Source organism: Nelumbo nucifera, chromosome 1, assembly GCF_055504915.1.
Source record: "Nelumbo nucifera cultivar China Antique chromosome 1, China Antique-T2T, whole genome shotgun sequence".
Taxonomy (NCBI): Eukaryota; Viridiplantae; Streptophyta; class Magnoliopsida; order Proteales; family Nelumbonaceae; genus Nelumbo; species Nelumbo nucifera.
Genome location: NC_142649.1, coordinates 80,794,270 through 80,810,659, shown reverse-complemented (window position 1 = coordinate 80,810,659; position 16,390 = coordinate 80,794,270). Strand labels below are relative to the sequence as shown.

Below are 16,390 nucleotides of genomic sequence, written 5' to 3'. Positions count from 1 at the left end.
TGTGTGGCGCAAGGAGAATGCCACAGTTATGTCCTGGTTGCTTGCCTCTATGACTCCTCGGGTTGCCAGGACTGTTCATCACTTTCCTACAGCAGCCAAGATTCGGGAAAAGGTATCTAAGACCTATGGACAGAAGAAAAACAATGCTAGAATCTACAGATTGAATCAAGACATTGCGGCCTTAAGGCAAGGGGATATGACAGTTGCAACATACTTTGCAACTCTGTAAGGCCTTTGGGAAGAACTTGACCATCACTTGATATTGGATTGGGAAAATGCCAGGGGCAAGGAGAGACATGATAAGCAGATTGAAGAGAGCAGAGCCTTTTAAGTTCTTGGCTGGCCTGGACCTAGTGTATGAGGGTATAAGGTCACAAATTCTAAGGAGAGATGAATTGCCCGAGTTACACCGTGTTTATTATCTGGTGAGGAATGAAGAAGTCAGGAGAAAGGAGATGCAAGTTGACTCTCAGACTCAACCAACTGAACAATTTGGAGAACATTCAACCCTGGTCTCCACTAAGGGAAACAGACATCCAGACAAGAAGCACCTTAAGTGCACTCATTGTGGTAGTGAGAGACATGTAAATAAAAAGTGTTGGGTCCTGTATCCTCACCTAAAGCCAGCTACATTGAAAAAGGACAAGAAACAACAAAAGGGTCATGCGGCAAGTGGGAATCTTGTCACCAACAACAATGGTGACAACTCACAGAATATACCAACAGTGTCTTCTTCTCCTATGGGGCAGGTTGTTGATTCCTCTGGAGCTAGTGCTTTGGGCTTCACTGCTAGTGAGGTAGAGGTCCTTAGCCGAGCATTAGCCCGTCTAAGGAATAATTCTTTTGCTTCCACCTCTCTTGCCAGATCAGGTACAGTCTCTGCCTTTAGTGCAACTAGCTCTATTGACTCTACTTCTTGGGTTATTGATTCCGATGCAACTGACCACATGACACATATGTCCTCCTTATTCTCTTCATATCATTTGTTGTCTGGTCAGGATAAGATGAGAGTTGTTGACAGGTCTTTCTCCACCATCTCTGGAAAGGGGGTGGTTGACCTAAGCAAGGACCTCTCTCTTAAATCAGTTCTACATGTTCCCAGTCTTACCTCAAATCTTTTGTCTGTTTCAAAATTTACCAAAAATTTGAACTGTAGTATAACATTTTTTCCTACTCATTGTGTCTTTCAGGACAGATTGACAAAGAGAACGATTGGGAGTGGTCATGAGTATGGAGGCCTCTACTATTTTGATGCAGACATCGGTTCAGCCTTACAAGCATCTACTGCTAGTAGTCCAGAGAGTGTGGAGTCAATAGCTAGGTTGCATCTGTGGCATGCTAGGCTAGGTCATTTGTCTTTCTCTTCATTAGAAATGTTGCTTCCCGAATTGTTTAAGGGCATTTCAAGTCAGAGTTTAATTTGTGAAGTATGTCAAATGTCAAAACAATGTAAAACTGTTTATCCAATTTCCAATAATGAAATTTGAGCTCCTTTTGATTTGGTTCATTCTGATGTTTGGGGCCCTTCACCCATTGTTTCCATTTATGGCTTCCGTTACTTTATCAGTTTTATTGACCACTATTCTCGATGCACATGGATCTATCTGTTAAAAGGACGGGATGAAGTACCACGGATAACTATGGCTTTTTGCAAGATGATTGAAACACAGTTTGATAAGAAGATTAAGCAATTCTGGTCAGATAATGCTACTGAATATTTTGAAAAATCCTTGAACTTATTCATGGAAGATGCTGGCATGTTACATCAATCATCCTGTGCTAATACCCCTCAACAGAATGGGGTTCCTGAGCGCAAGAATAGACATCTATTGAAGACAGCTCGAGCCTTACTATTCCAGCACAAAGTTCTCAAGCAATACTGGTCTCAAGTTGTACTTACTGCATCATATCTGATAAATCGGATGACATCTAAGGTATTGGGTATGAAAACCCCTTTCTTTGTTTTGTGTCCCACTCTTCCAGACTTTCCTCTCCCTTCACGGGTCTTTGGCTGTACATGTTTCATACATGTGAAGGATCCAAAGAAGACCAAGCTGGATCCTAAGGCTACAAAGGGAATATTTTTAGGGTACTCTCCTACACAGAAGGGGTACAAGTGTTATGATCCTGTCTCCAAGAGAAAGCATGTCACCAGAGATATGGTCTTTTTTGAGTCTCAACCCTATTTTCAGTCTTCTCAGAATCCTCTTCAGGGGGAGACTAGTGGGATGGAAGAGGATTCTCATTCTCCCTCCTTTTTTGTTCCTCTATCTGCCTCGGGCCTTCTATCCTCTTCTGCTACTCCTAGTTGTGGCATTCCGGGTCAACCTAGTGAGGCTCCAGTATGCAACAAAAAGAGATACTCACATACAACAGAAGGAAAAAGGGCCCTCAACCTCATGACAGCAACCAGTTGGACTCAGATCAATCTATCTCTGCAATCCAAGGTAATTCTGACTTACATACTTCTGATTTGGATCTTCCTATTGCTCTCCGTAAGCCTATTCGTTCTTGTACCACCCTGCACCCCATTGCTGAATTTGTTTCTTACTTACATTTATCTCCTGCCTATCACTCCTTTGTGTCTACTCTTTCCTCTGTACGTGTTCCTTCTAGGTACTCAGAGGCAGTGTCTGATCCAAGGTGGAAAGAAGCTATGAATGAAAAGATGAAAGCCCTAATGAAAGCAAAAACTTGGGAATTAGTGGATCTGCCAGAGGGGAAGGGCACTGTTGGGTGCAAGTGGGTGTTTACTGTAAAGCACAGGGAGGACGGGTCCATTGAAAGGTACAAGGCCAGACTTGTGGCAAAGGGGTTTACTCAAAAAGAAGGAATTGACTACAAAGAAACCTTTGCCCCAGTAGCAAAGCTCAACACAATTCAGGTTCTATTGTCACTAGCAGCAAATTTTTCATGAGAACTTCATCAGCTGGATGTGAAGAATGCCTTCCTAAATGGTGATCTTCATGAAGAGGTATTTATGGAACCTCCACCAGGCTATGACTTTGGTAGAAAGGTGTGTAAACTGAGGAAAGCATTATATGGTTTGAAGCAGTCTCCTCGTGTATGGTTTGAGAGGCTTTGTGGGGCCATGAAGAAAGTGGGGTACACTCAGAGCGGTGCAGATCATACCTTGTTCATAAGGAGACAGGATAGCAAACTTACGACACTCATTGTTTATGTGGATGATATGATGATTACCGGGAATGACTTGGAAGAGATAAAAAGACTGAAGAAGTTTTTAGCTTCGGAATTTGAGATCAAAGACTTGGGCCATTTGAGATATTTTCTTGGGATTGAAGTTGCTAGGTCAAGAGAAGTAATCTACATATGTCAGCGGAAGTATGTTCTTGACCTCCTAGAGGAAACAGGCATGATGGGGTGTAGACCAGCAGATACTCCAATAGAACAGAATCATGGCCTACAAGAATCAGTAGGGGAGGACTACTGTGATAGAGAGAGATACCAAATATTGGTAGGGAAGTTGATATACTTATCTCTTACTCGGCCAAATATTGCTTATGTTGTACATGTTGTCAGTCAATTCATGCACTCTCCAAAGGTCCCTCATATGAAAGCAGTTGAAAGGATTCTCAGGTACTTGAAGACCTGCCCAGGGAAGGGAATTCTATTCAAAAAAAACAATAGAATTGAAATTGAAGCTTTTACTGATGCAAATTGAGCTGGTTCTGTTGGAAACAGAAAATCAACTTCAAGATGAACCTGGTCACATGGCGCAGTAAGAAGTAGAATGTAGTTGCTAGATCAAGTGCGGAAGCAGAATATCGAGCTATGGCTCACGGGGTTGCTGAACTCCTATGGCTCAGGACCCTCCTTAATGAGTTTGGCATTAAAGCTAAGGGTCCTCTCAGACTGTATTGTGACAACAAGGCTGCCATCAACATTGCAAATAACCCTGTGCAACATGACAGGACAAAACATATTGAGATTGATCGACATTTTGTTAGAGAGAGAATAGTCTCGGGAGAACTCTGCATTCCTTATACTCCATCTGAGATGCAAATTGCAGATGTATTGACTAAAAGGTTGGCTGCAGCAAAGTTCATGGACCTTCTTGGCAAGCTAAACATGATTGACATCCATGCTTAGCTTGAGGGGAAGTGTTAGGTTGAGGGTTTTGTATGTATTGATGGTTCGGCTGATAAGAGTTCTTATTAGCCTGTATTTGAGTTTAAGTTGTTATGTATTGGGCCTGTGTTAATGGGCCTAAGTCTATTTAGTGTTTTAAGTTGTCTAGGTGTTCCATCACTAATCAAGGGCATCCCAGTCATTTCATGTAACATTGTACTGTACTTTAATATAAATAATAGTACTGTCGACTGGGTTAGTTCAGTTCGACATTCACAGCATCTCTTGGTCTTCTACTGCTTCAGCTATAGCACTTAAGCTTTCAGGTCTTAGTGTGGTGCTTTTGAAAAAAAAGGAACCACTATTTTAAACAATGAAAAGAGACTCTTCTGAACAGAAAAATCAAAAAATGTGTTTTATAACCAGCAGGTAACTCCCCAGTTTTGCACAGTTATCAATACCAATTTCAGCATGTTGCGACAAAAACAGTTCAGCTTCTAAAAGCTACATTTTTTTTTGTTTCTAAAAACAGGAAAAAAATTTGGAAAGAAGTCAGTTGTGTTTACTGCCATATTTGCAGGAGCACTGAGAGATAGCAACAACCATATTTGCCTTAGATTTTCAAGCCCAGTTGAGCAAAACAATTCTATAAAGGCCTAAATCTGGTCTGCATGCAAGGATGGATGAATAGAGTAGTAAAGAGAGCTGTCTAATAGTGACATCATGGATGCGACGTGAAGAAAAATTCCTTGGGCTTATAGGCCTTTGGTCAGACAGGTGCAAGGAGTGGCAATATTTTGAATAGCTCATTCAAGTGGATGCCTAGTCCTGCTAATATCTTGGCTGATGCCTTGGCAAAACAGGGGCAACAAGGGAGAGTATTGAATGGGGAATACCTGGGTCGGGATTGTATGTGTAAAGTTTTCTCTCTTTAACTTAATGATGAAGTCAATGATAGCCTTGTTCCTCTTGCTTACTACCCAACCTTTTTTAGGGAGTTCTTCTCTTAATTGAATGCAATCTGTTTTGTTATTGACCAAAAAAAAAAAAACTGGTGCTTCTTTTGAGCTCTCTAAATTTCAAGTGTCATCCAAAACGAAAATATGACAGACTGAAATTTTTATCAACAGGTTGCTTTGCACCATTCTCACACTCTTGAATTTGTGATTTAACCCAAGAAATACAGCCATGCACAATTTTTTTATGATTCAAGATAACCTCAGATTTCTACAACAAATTTACAAATTTGGACTGCAAATTTTCCAAATATAGGCATCATTTACACATACAATTATATTTCTGACAGTGAATGGTTTATCCTCATTTGGTCATCTACTTGATGTGCCTACAGATCAAGAGATTTTGTAATTATTATGCTTCATCAACAAGTTTCTCTTTACTCTCAGAAATCAATCTCAAGATTACAAGGTGAAACCATCACTATTTACCTCTTTAGTCAATCTTTGATTTTCATTAAGAGATCTATCAGAGGGAATAGGACTCTCTACTCTCTGAAAGAAGGGCAGATGATGAGGCTGGTGCTTATAAAAAGGAATTGCAAGGAATCCAATGGGAATTTTTTGGGCATTGTGCGATTTAGTTGTCTTGGGCTCATCTCTTCCTCTGATGGAAACCAACTTCCACATGAGTGGACTACTGGGACTGAAACTTGTAGACGAGGCCTTACTGGAAATGGAGGTTCACTTGAGATTTGCTCTCTTGTGTCTTGCCCTTGTTGCAATATAAGAAGCCGCCTCCTTGTATCAGGATCTAATTCTGATTCGAGGACCTCACCCTCTTCTCTTGCTGGAGAATTTTGCAAGCTAAGTTCCAGAGAGCCTACTTGAACCAATGGTTTAGTCAATGATGCAACATCAGGAAACAGATTATTTATAAAAGGCATAACTAGCCCTTGAGAAGTTGGAAGTGAAACTGAACTCGATGAAGATTTAACTGCATGCTGGAGAAGAGGTAACATTGGTTCCAGAGTACTTACTACAGAAGAAGCTGGAACTGCATCCTGAAACAAGTATATTTCAAAGTTATATTTTTAAACTGCCATTAGATTTTAACAACACGTGGTTGCAGATCTTTCTTCAATTGAAATGCAGGACGGTTGAGTGGTGAGTGAGACACCATAGCATGTATGAAGGAAAAGGTTATTTAAAAATAGATTCGTTCAAAATAAATGCATAAGTACAATTAAGTTAAAAGATATGACTTTCCAAGGATATACCTACATCATCCCACTACCCATAAAATCCTGAAAAGCCAAGCAAGGACCTCTTATCCTTGTTTTGGCTATCCAGGACTGAGATATCTGTCCCTCTAAATCTTCTCCAAAGAAAGGTGTGTGCTTGTGTGTGTATGTGGAGAGAGAGAGAGAGAGAGAGAGCAGGTTGAAAAGGCAGCAGTAATACAACCTTTGATCTCCTTTCAACCTCAGTGTCAGTCATGCCCTCAAAACACAGTGGATCTCTGTTCCATTTGAAGCAGAAGTATCATCCTGAACAGCAATTCAGTTAAGGATGTTAAATGCAAAATAGGTGAAGGAGAAACCTAAAATTCAATTCTAGCAGATCACCAGGAGCTATATTTGGTGCACATGTAGGGGCAACAGTTAAAGGTTGAACACAAAATGCACCATAAATATACAAGGAAAGGCCTTTCCTAATCTATCAGTCCTCATACAGTATAATGAAATGCAATTGATGGTTCAACCACCAATTCAAATCAACACTTATAGAAGACATCTACTATGTGGGACCATCAGGTGGCAGGTCACACCACCAGCAAGAAAAGCTGCAAGTTTTGCTAAGATGTTAGTGGTCACATTGAAGTTAGAACCATCCAGATCTTGTTTATTCCATAGATAATAATGAGTAGAAAGCCCAAACCTTATCATGGTTTACCTCTGAAATTAAATAGTTGCTCGCATCAGGAGAAGGAAAATCTGCCATATCATCTTCATAGAAAATGTCAGGAATCCGTTGTAGAAGTCCTTCATCAAACTCCCTTTCAAAAACAAAATTGACCAAGGTTTTGTCATGGCAAAAATGCCACAAGCCCACATCCAAGTAAATCCAGAACTTATAAAGTACTGTTACCACCTAACATAGAACTAAAAATGCTCCAAAGATGCAATTTTCTTATCAACAACCCAGAAGTGATGTGTTGCAAAAGAAGATATGCCCTTGGGAATGGAGAAAAAGGACTTTGTTTAGCCAACCCCATGTAATTGGGATAAAGGCCTTGTTAAGTGGAGTTGAGTGATCCAAATAAGCAAATTCTTAACAGGTAGACTTTATTTGGGATGTCTGTAGCCTTACTTGAAAAATCCACCTCTAACATTGCAAGCAACATTTCTTGCAACACAAAGAATTGGGATAGTATTGTTTGCCTGCAAGGAAGAGAATAATGATATGGAGAACTTGTTCGTGCTCAGAGTGAATATTAAAAAAAAAAAATATGCTATTGGAGAATCGCAGTATAAAATGACTGATGCATACTTGTGACTAAACAAAATGTGAGACAAAAAAATAACTTCAATACTGAGGAAAGAGACCAGATCACAAGCTATATCTTTAACCATCTTTCACCTCTCACCTCTGTAGAAAATAATATGTGATTGTGAAATGAACATACCAGATTTGACACACACTATGTGATCCAGTAGTTCTTTTGTATTGATCAAATTTGAATCTGGATCAAGGAGCCCCCACATTTCTAGAGCATAATCCCTCTCAGACATTGTGCATACATAAACCTCAAATCGCTTGTGACCTCTTGCAGTTAGGTAGCTCCGGAGATCCTCCCATGCAGGTCTAAGCCTCACGAGAACACTTGTATCACGAATCTGCAAGGTAGCAAATGTTTTATTATGGATGAAATGCTTCAACTGGACAGTGCATATATCCCTCATTCTCATCATCCCTAATGTGAATACTTGGAAACTGTGATAGAACAAGAATTAGAAGAAATTGATGTCTTTCTATTGAGAAAGTAGTACATATATATACAACCTTATAGATACTAAAAAGGAAGAAAATCCTACAGCCTTGCAGATACAAAAAAGGAAGAAAATCCTACAGCCTTGCAGATACAAAAAATGAAGAAAATCCTACAGCCTTGCAGATACAAAAAAGGAAGAAAATCATACGGCCTTGTATAATCAAGCTATTCCTAATTGGGCTAATACTACATATTTACAGCCTATAATTTCGTAACACTCCCCCTCAAGATGGAGCATAGATGTCAATCATGCCCAGCTTGTTACAAATATAAGAAATCCGAGCTCCATTAAGAGCTTTTGTAAAGATATCTCCTAATTGCTCTCCAGTCTTCACATATGCTGTAGAGATCAAGTTTTGTTGAATTTTCTCACGAACAAAATGACAGTCTATCTCGATATGTTTAGTTCGTTCATGAAAAACTGGATTCGAAGCAATATGAATCGCAGCTTGATTATCGCACCATAGCTTCGCTGGAACTAAGACTTTAAGACCGACCTCAGTTAAGAGTTGAGAAACCCACATAACCTCACACGAAGCTTGTGCCATTGCTCTATACTCAGATTCTGCACTAGATCGCGACACCACATTTTGCTTCTTACTCTTCCACGAAACCAGATTACCACCAACGAAAACACAATAGCCAATAGTGGACCTTCGATCAATCTTGGAACTTGCCCAGTCCGCATCAGAAAAACACTCAATGTTACTGTGACCATGATTCCGATACAGTATCCCCCGTCCAAGAGCTCCTTTCAAGTAACACAAGATTTGTTCTAAGGTTGCCCAATGATGCACTGTAGGAGAGAACATAAATTGACTTACAATACTAACTGAGTAAGCAATGTCTGGACGAGTCACTGTGAGATAGTTCAACTTTCCAACTAATCTTCTATATCATTCAGGATCATCAAAAGCATCTCCATCCTTTGTGAGTTGCTGGTTAGGAAGCATTGGAGTACTGCATGGTTTGACTCCCAGTTTCCCAGTTTCTGTTAACAGGTCCAAAACATACTTCTTCTGAGACAGGAAAATGCCTCTTTTACTCCTTGCCACCTCAATCCCCAAGAAGTATTTTAAGTGCCCCAAATCTTTAGTATTGAATTGGCTCTGCAAGAAGGATTTCAAGGATGAGATTCCCTTCATGTCACTTCCAGTGATAACAATATCGTCTACATATACAACAAGTAGAATGATGCCAAATGTGGACTGCTTATAGAAAGCAGTATGGTCAGATTTGCACTTCCTCATCCCAAACCTCTCTACTGCCTGACTGAATTTTCCAAACCAAGCTCGAGGACTCTGTTTTAGTCCATACAGCGATTTTCGAAGACGACAAACTTTCCCAGACTCCCCCTGAGCAACAAACCCAGGTGGTTGCTCCATATAAACCTCCTCCTGAAGAACTCCATGCAGGAAAGCATTTTTAATATCAAGCTGGTAAAGTGGCCAATCATATGTAACTGCCAGAGAAATAAATAATCAAATTGAAGTCAATTTTGCCACAGGGGAGAAAGTATCAGAATAGTCCACTCCATATGTCTGTGCATAGCCTTTGGCCACCAGGCGAGCCTTTAGGCGAGCCACTGATCCATCAGAATTAAATTTGACTGCAAAGACCCACTTGCATCCAACCGCTTTCTTACCAACAGGTAAATCGACCAGATCCCAAGTACCATTCTCAGTCAAGGCATTCACTTCCTCAAGCATGGCATCACGCGACCTAGGATGGGATAAAGCCTGGTGAACAGTTTTGGGAATCCCTACAGAATCAAGAGAGGCAACAAACGAACAAGAAGTAGAGGACAAACGATCATAGGTAACATAAGAGGAAATTGGATAAGTACATTGGCATTTACCTTTCCGAAGAGCAATAGGTAGATCAATATCACTAGGCATTGGATCTGATGACGAAGAAGAGACCGGTGCCGGACTTGTCACAGGAGGATTAGGTCGTCGAGAATAGACTTGAGTAATAGGTAGTTTTGGTTGAGAAGGTGGGGGGGGGGGGGGGGTATTGGAACAACACTAGCGTCTAGACCGGTGACATGATACACTAGTAGATCATCATCCTCTTGTGGACACACAGGTGTAGATGGAGCAGTAAAGAAAGGAAGATGTTCATGGAATGTAACATCAGCTGACACAAAGTACCTGTTCAAGAGAGTAGAAAAACACCTGTACCCTTTTTGGAGACGAGAGTATCCCAGGAAGACACATTTTAATGACTTGGGGTCCAATTTGGAAACCTGCGGACGAACATCACGAACAAAACAAGAACATCCAAAGATACGAGGTTCAACAGGAAACACAGATTTATTAGGAAACAGAATCTTATAAGGGATCTGATCATTTAGAACAGTGGAAGGCATGTGATTAATCAAAAAACACGCTGTAGAAACAGCATCAGCCCAAAACTGTTTAGGAACATGTGTTTGAAATAAAAGAGCCCTGGCAGTTTCAAGAAGATGTCTATTTTTTCTCTCAGCCACTCCATTTTGAGATGGAGTATCAACACAAGATGATTGATGGAGAATTCCATTATGAGTCATGTAAGTCTGGAAGGAATCAGATAAATATTCTTTGGCATTATCACTTTGCAATGTTTGTACAGACATATCAAACTGGGTTTTTATTTCAGCACAAAAGGTTTTAATGTAAAAGCAACTCAGAACGAGATTTCATTAAATAAAACCAAGTCATATGAGAAAAATCATCCACAAAGGTAACAAAATATCGAAATCCAGTCTTAGACATAATAGGACAAGGTCCCCAAACATCTGAATGTACTAACTCAAAAGCATGACTAGCCCTTTTATTAACTCGAGAAACAGAGGATAGACGATGATGTTTTGCAAACTGACAAGACTCACAATCTAAAGAAGATACATCATGAAACTGAGGAGATAACTTCTTTAACAAAGGTAAAGATGGATGCCCCAACCGACAATGAGCTTCAAAAGGAGATAAAGTACTGGAACAGGAAATGGTCTAAGGTTCCTGGTATCCAAAATGTACAGACCTCCTGATTCTCGTCATTTACCAATAATCCTCTTCGTCATAAGATCCTGAAACAGACAATGATCAGGAAAGAATGAGATACAACAGTTAAGAGTACGAGTGAGTTTGCTAACAGATACCAAATTAAAAGAAAATTTTGGTAAACTCAATACAGATGACAAAGAAAGTGTTGGTGTGGGATTGATAGTGCCAGAACCAAGGACAAAAGAAATAGAACCATCTGCTAAGGTGATTGAAGAAGGAAAAGTGTGTGATTGGAAAGTGGAAAAGAGACTAGGATTACCTGTCATATGATCTGTTGCACCAGAATCAATGACCCACTGAGAGGAAGAAGAAAGAAGACATGTATTGGTTTTACCTGACTCAACAAGGGCAGTGATGGACTGAGAGGAGTTCTTTAATGCCTCTTGATACTGGGTAAATTTCGCATACTCATCTGCAGAAATTGTAATGGTCTGATTTGACGATGGATGAGGAGCATCACTCGTAGTTACAACATGAGCTGACTGAGACCCAGAAGACTTCTGGTTTTTCTTTAGCAATTTCTGGCAAGTCCTTTTAGTGTGTCCTGGTTCATGACAATAGTAGCAAATTACTCCCCTGTGGCCTGAGTTCCAGCATTCCAACCACTATTACTGCAAACTCTGCTACTATTCTGAGAACGAGACCGGCCAGTTGATCCACTATTCTGACTGACAAGTGCACTAGGTTGTTGTGCAGGTGAGGTATGGGAACCAGTATCTGTACGAAGGACCCTAGTAAAGACCTCTTTTAAAGAGGTAATCTCAGGATTAGACAAAATCTGTGACTTAGCACCATCAAATTGAGGATTAAGGCCAGCCAGAAAACTCATAATAGCCATCTGTTCACGTTGAGTCTGTTGAACTTTGATATCAGTACTGAAAGGTAACAAGGCGTTCAATTCTTCATAAGTGCGCTTGAAATTCATGAAATAGGTCTGAAGAGACTGATCCTGTTGTTCAGCCCGATAAAATGTCTTGCAAACATAAAAAATACGGGAAATATTTTCTTTACCAGAGAACAGAAAAGCCAAATATTCCATTAGTTCTTTTACAAACTCACAGTGAGAGACATGACCAACGTACTCATTCTCAATAGAATTGCGGATTTGCAAAAACAATTGAGCGTCAATCCTTAGCCATTCAGTGCGGGTCTCATCAGTAGGAGGGTCCTTAATCAGATGGTTGTCCTTAGAGATACTCCATAAATACAAACGAACTGTCTTACTCCAATCTAAATAATTAGTTCCGTTTAGTTTTTATTCAGTGATCTTAGACAGAATGGGGATAACACTAGGCATAGCCAAGTTCTTTTGTTCAACCGCTATCATAAACACAGGAAAATAAACTTTTAACAACCAGCAAAGCCAATAAAACAAAATCGGCAGCAGATGCAACACCCAAACAGCAAGAAACCACAACTGGCAGCACCGAAATATCAATTGTATAAAAAGAACAAAGAAGAAAGACTTTCCTGATGGGCAAACAAACACCACAGGAGTAACACCGAGGCTGCTGTGTTACTCTCCGACCTGTTGCAGACTTGAAAGCCCTCTCGCGATCGAAGTGAAGAAGAGATGGGTGAAGGTGGGTAGGCCGATCTGGGATTCCACTTCCACTGGTAGGGGCGGTGAGATGCAGATGTCACTCGGAATGGGTGACCTAGAGATCGCAGCTGCTGCTCACTTGGGCAACGTAAAGAATTCAAAGCTGCTCACTTGGGCAGCAAAGGGAAGAAAACCATAAATTAGTTTCAGACTGGAATTGGTGTCTCCTGCTCTGATACCATGTGATAGAACAAGAATTAGAAGAAATTGATGTCTTTCTATTAAGAAAGTAGTACATATGTATACAACCTTGTAGATACTAAAAAGGAAGAAAATCCTACAGCCTTGCAGATACAAAAAAGGAAGAAAATCATACAGCCTTGCAGATACAAAAAAGGAAGAAAATCATACAGCCTTGCAGATACAAAAAAGGAAGAAAATCATACAGCCTTGTCTAATCAAGCTATTCCTAATTGGGCTAATACTACATATTTACAGCCTATAATTTCGTAACAGAAACCAAAAGTAAAGCATCTGCTCCAACTGGGGAAGGGAGACCTCCTGAATAATAGTCCCATAAGTAGGCATATATGGTCATTTAAAAGATGCATATGATGCAGTACATCTTTCTTGTGTCAATCCATGTTTGTGCATTTAATCATATCATTGCATGAGCTATGATTTCAGGATTGAAGTATAGAGCATGGTCCAATTGGGTTATGGATTTAACCTAAGTAAAGGATTTGGATTTGGTGAATACATACCCCAGGATTTATGCGAGTCAAAATAATGTTCCTCTCCTGTAACCTTATAAGTGGACGGACAATTGGTTGATGGTTGTCAGACAAAGCTGGAACAATCTCAGATCGAACTTTGATCACCTTTCCATTGTCAACAACCTGATCATTTTCTGCATATTGTTTCAAAATAATCTTGTCATCCTTATAGCGCTTAACCTCTGCTAACATGCCAGCAATGCGTTGGGGATCCACCTCTGTATTTATTTTCTGCTGTAAAGCATCAATTCGATCCTCAAATGATCGCATTGTGTTTGCAACTATAAGTGTTTTATCAAGATCAAATACCATGCCAAGACATCTAAGATTTAGCATGACAAGAGAAGAATTGAAAAGCCCTGGTGCAACACTAAAACCCCAAAAACATAAATATTGTTCATCATTCTTCCTAGATGACATGGCTACCAAATGGAGTTCCTCCTTTCCTAGTGGCATAACTGCAGTCTGTAAACCAAAAATCAACCAACACAGGGCATAGTAAGTGAAAAAATGCTTTGAGAAGTTGAAAATAAGCACATACAGGGATATTTCCAAAAAGGCAGATTTATCAAAGCATGCATGCCAGTATTTATATATATATGGATGTGGATGAATTATACAATAAATACATTTATCTCTCTGGATGTTTATAGTTCAAATAGATAGGTGATATAATATTACAGAAGAAATGAAGAATCATCTTAAGACACGCTCAAACGCACAAAACTATCACAGTTAGATTATGCAACAAAAAAATAGTATATCAACTGCCAAATAAAGAAGGGTATTAACAACTTTTATCCACACACGTTCAGAATATAAATTTAAAAATACCTGCACACACACATATAAGCAGTTTGTACTTTCGAATCCATGTGCTTATTTTGTTAAACATGGAAAACTATTTTGACATTATTTCTATCAGAACCATGCTTTTAAAAATAAGTAACTGTAGCAATTATTTGTTAGATTGGATTTCATGAAGTTTCAAGTGTCATGTCAGTATTCCTTGTTGCCATCAAAATATCAGCAGAAACATGCCCCCATTCAATTCAGATTTATTTAGAGTATAAATATAGCATAGACATATAAGTAGTTAACAATATCCCAAAATTTATCAGCTCTTTAGTAAAAATGTTCCCCCAGAATAACCATTTCAACTAAAAGTCCAAAAACTATGCAATGCTATCAATAAGAAAAATGGCAACAACCTCAGAAAAAAACAAATTCTCTCAAATATGTCCAAAACACTGTAATGAACGGCACTCTGTTTTTCAAATCACCACAGAGTTCAAACACACGTTACCCAGTCTAAGCCTGGGAAGTAAATAGCTTTGAAATCATTCCTCAAGTTTATGAAGCAAGCTCTTCTTCTGATCTTTTTGTTTTTTTTTTTTGACAGGTAAATCTCTTCTAATATTCTGTGTAGCATCAACCAGTTCATACAAGGTTCTAACTATATCTTGAAAAATTAAAATAATTGTTAAAAAAAACAGATAACAACAATACTAACAACAAAACATAAGCTACTACTTAATGCACTGGAATCATTGGAGTTTCGCTATTATTTTCATAGAGGCCTTGTTCATTTTGTTCAGAATGCTTGGGTACAAAAAAGGTGTCATACTTGGCACGGATTTTTCCTTCTGTTGAGTTGCTTTTCATTTTGAGTTTGGCAGTACCTTGTTCTCTCTGAGACAAGAGGAGTGCAAAGAAAACAATGGCGAATCCCCCGATTCTGATTTGGACTTCACTTTGAGGCAAACGCCAGAGGGGGCGATAGTGTGAAGGACTGCCAGTGGTGGGCACCTTTCACTCGGTAGTGAGAAGTGAGAGATCCTGATTTCCTTGTTCGTCATGTCGATTTTCTGGTTTTGGGGATAAATCTCCACTTCTCCAAGTAGAGAATTCCCCTGATAAATCACTGAGTTAAGCATTTTAAAAGAAAACTAGGAAAATAATTTCCCTCTTCCAACTCAAAAACCCTCCTTGGATCAAACGAAACAGACTAAAAACTCCCCTTCAATGATCCTTCTGTCCAGTAAAATCTGATATTTTGGGTCAACATTAGAGGAGAAACATGGGTTTTTTCAGGGGTCTAGATATGGTATTTTCTCGTCCATTGAAAGAAAAATCGTCATGGATCCTTAACATTTGAGTTGATTTCATCTGGAATTTCGATTGTCTTGCCTTCTCGCTGATCTATGATGCGATAATAGGCAGTTTAAAAGCTACTACAGAAAGAGAATATTGAATTTTCGTTTTTCTTTGCCTCGTGCTTCTGATATTTTAGGTGCAAGAAGACGATCCACGACTAAGAGAGGTTTAGGATTGATAAATCGACCTATTGGTTGGTTGAGTGAAGTTCGAAGAGGTCTATGATTTTGGGGTTCAATGACGATGGAAGAGAAAATTAGAATCCCTAGTAAGTCCAACTGTCCAACATTCCAACTTGAACGAAAAAGCGAGAGATCACAAGGGAAAATTCCTAAACAATACTGTACTTGTCTCGAGTGATAAGGTCCCGAACTTTAAAATGCTGCATCCAATACCTAAACTTTAAAAATGCGGTAATTCAATATCTAAACTTTTAAAATCTGATAATGCAGTATTTATGGTTAATCAGTCATTAAATGATATTTGAAAAGTTAAAAATGTCCTTCAAATGTCATATAATTCTCTTTTTATCGATCATTCAAATGATGACAAAAAAAATTAAATAGTCTCAAATCTTATTCCCTTCTATTCAAAAAGAATTATAATTGTTTAGAAGAATCTAGAATTTGGGACTGTTCATTTTATTGTCAATATTTGGATGGTTGATAAAGAGAATTAGATGGCATTCTTAGGGTATTTTTGACTTTTCAAATGCCATTTAACGGTTAGTTAATGATAGGTATTGGATTGTCACATTTTGAAAGTTCGGA

The 16,390-nt window shown here is 39.2% G+C and overlaps 1 pseudogene across 1 annotated transcript in view; it reads right to left on the bottom strand.

Moving 5' to 3' along the window:
• Positions 1–15,997, bottom strand: part of LOC104588904 (RNA polymerase II C-terminal domain phosphatase-like 1) — a 50,055-nt pseudogene extending 34,058 nt beyond the window's left edge. Inside the window, exons 1-8 of the transcript XR_016081145.1 lie at positions 15,146–15,997; positions 13,452–13,928; positions 7,689–7,945; positions 7,589–7,604; positions 7,419–7,489; positions 7,002–7,104; positions 6,513–6,595; positions 5,538–6,109 (exon numbers count right to left, since the gene is read on the bottom strand). The product of XR_016081145.1 is annotated as an RNA polymerase II C-terminal domain phosphatase-like 1 (transcript). The remainder of the gene's footprint in view (positions 1–5,537; positions 6,110–6,512; positions 6,596–7,001; positions 7,105–7,418; positions 7,490–7,588; positions 7,605–7,688; positions 7,946–13,451; positions 13,929–15,145) is intronic.
• Between the last annotated feature and the right edge of the window lie 393 nt (positions 15,998–16,390).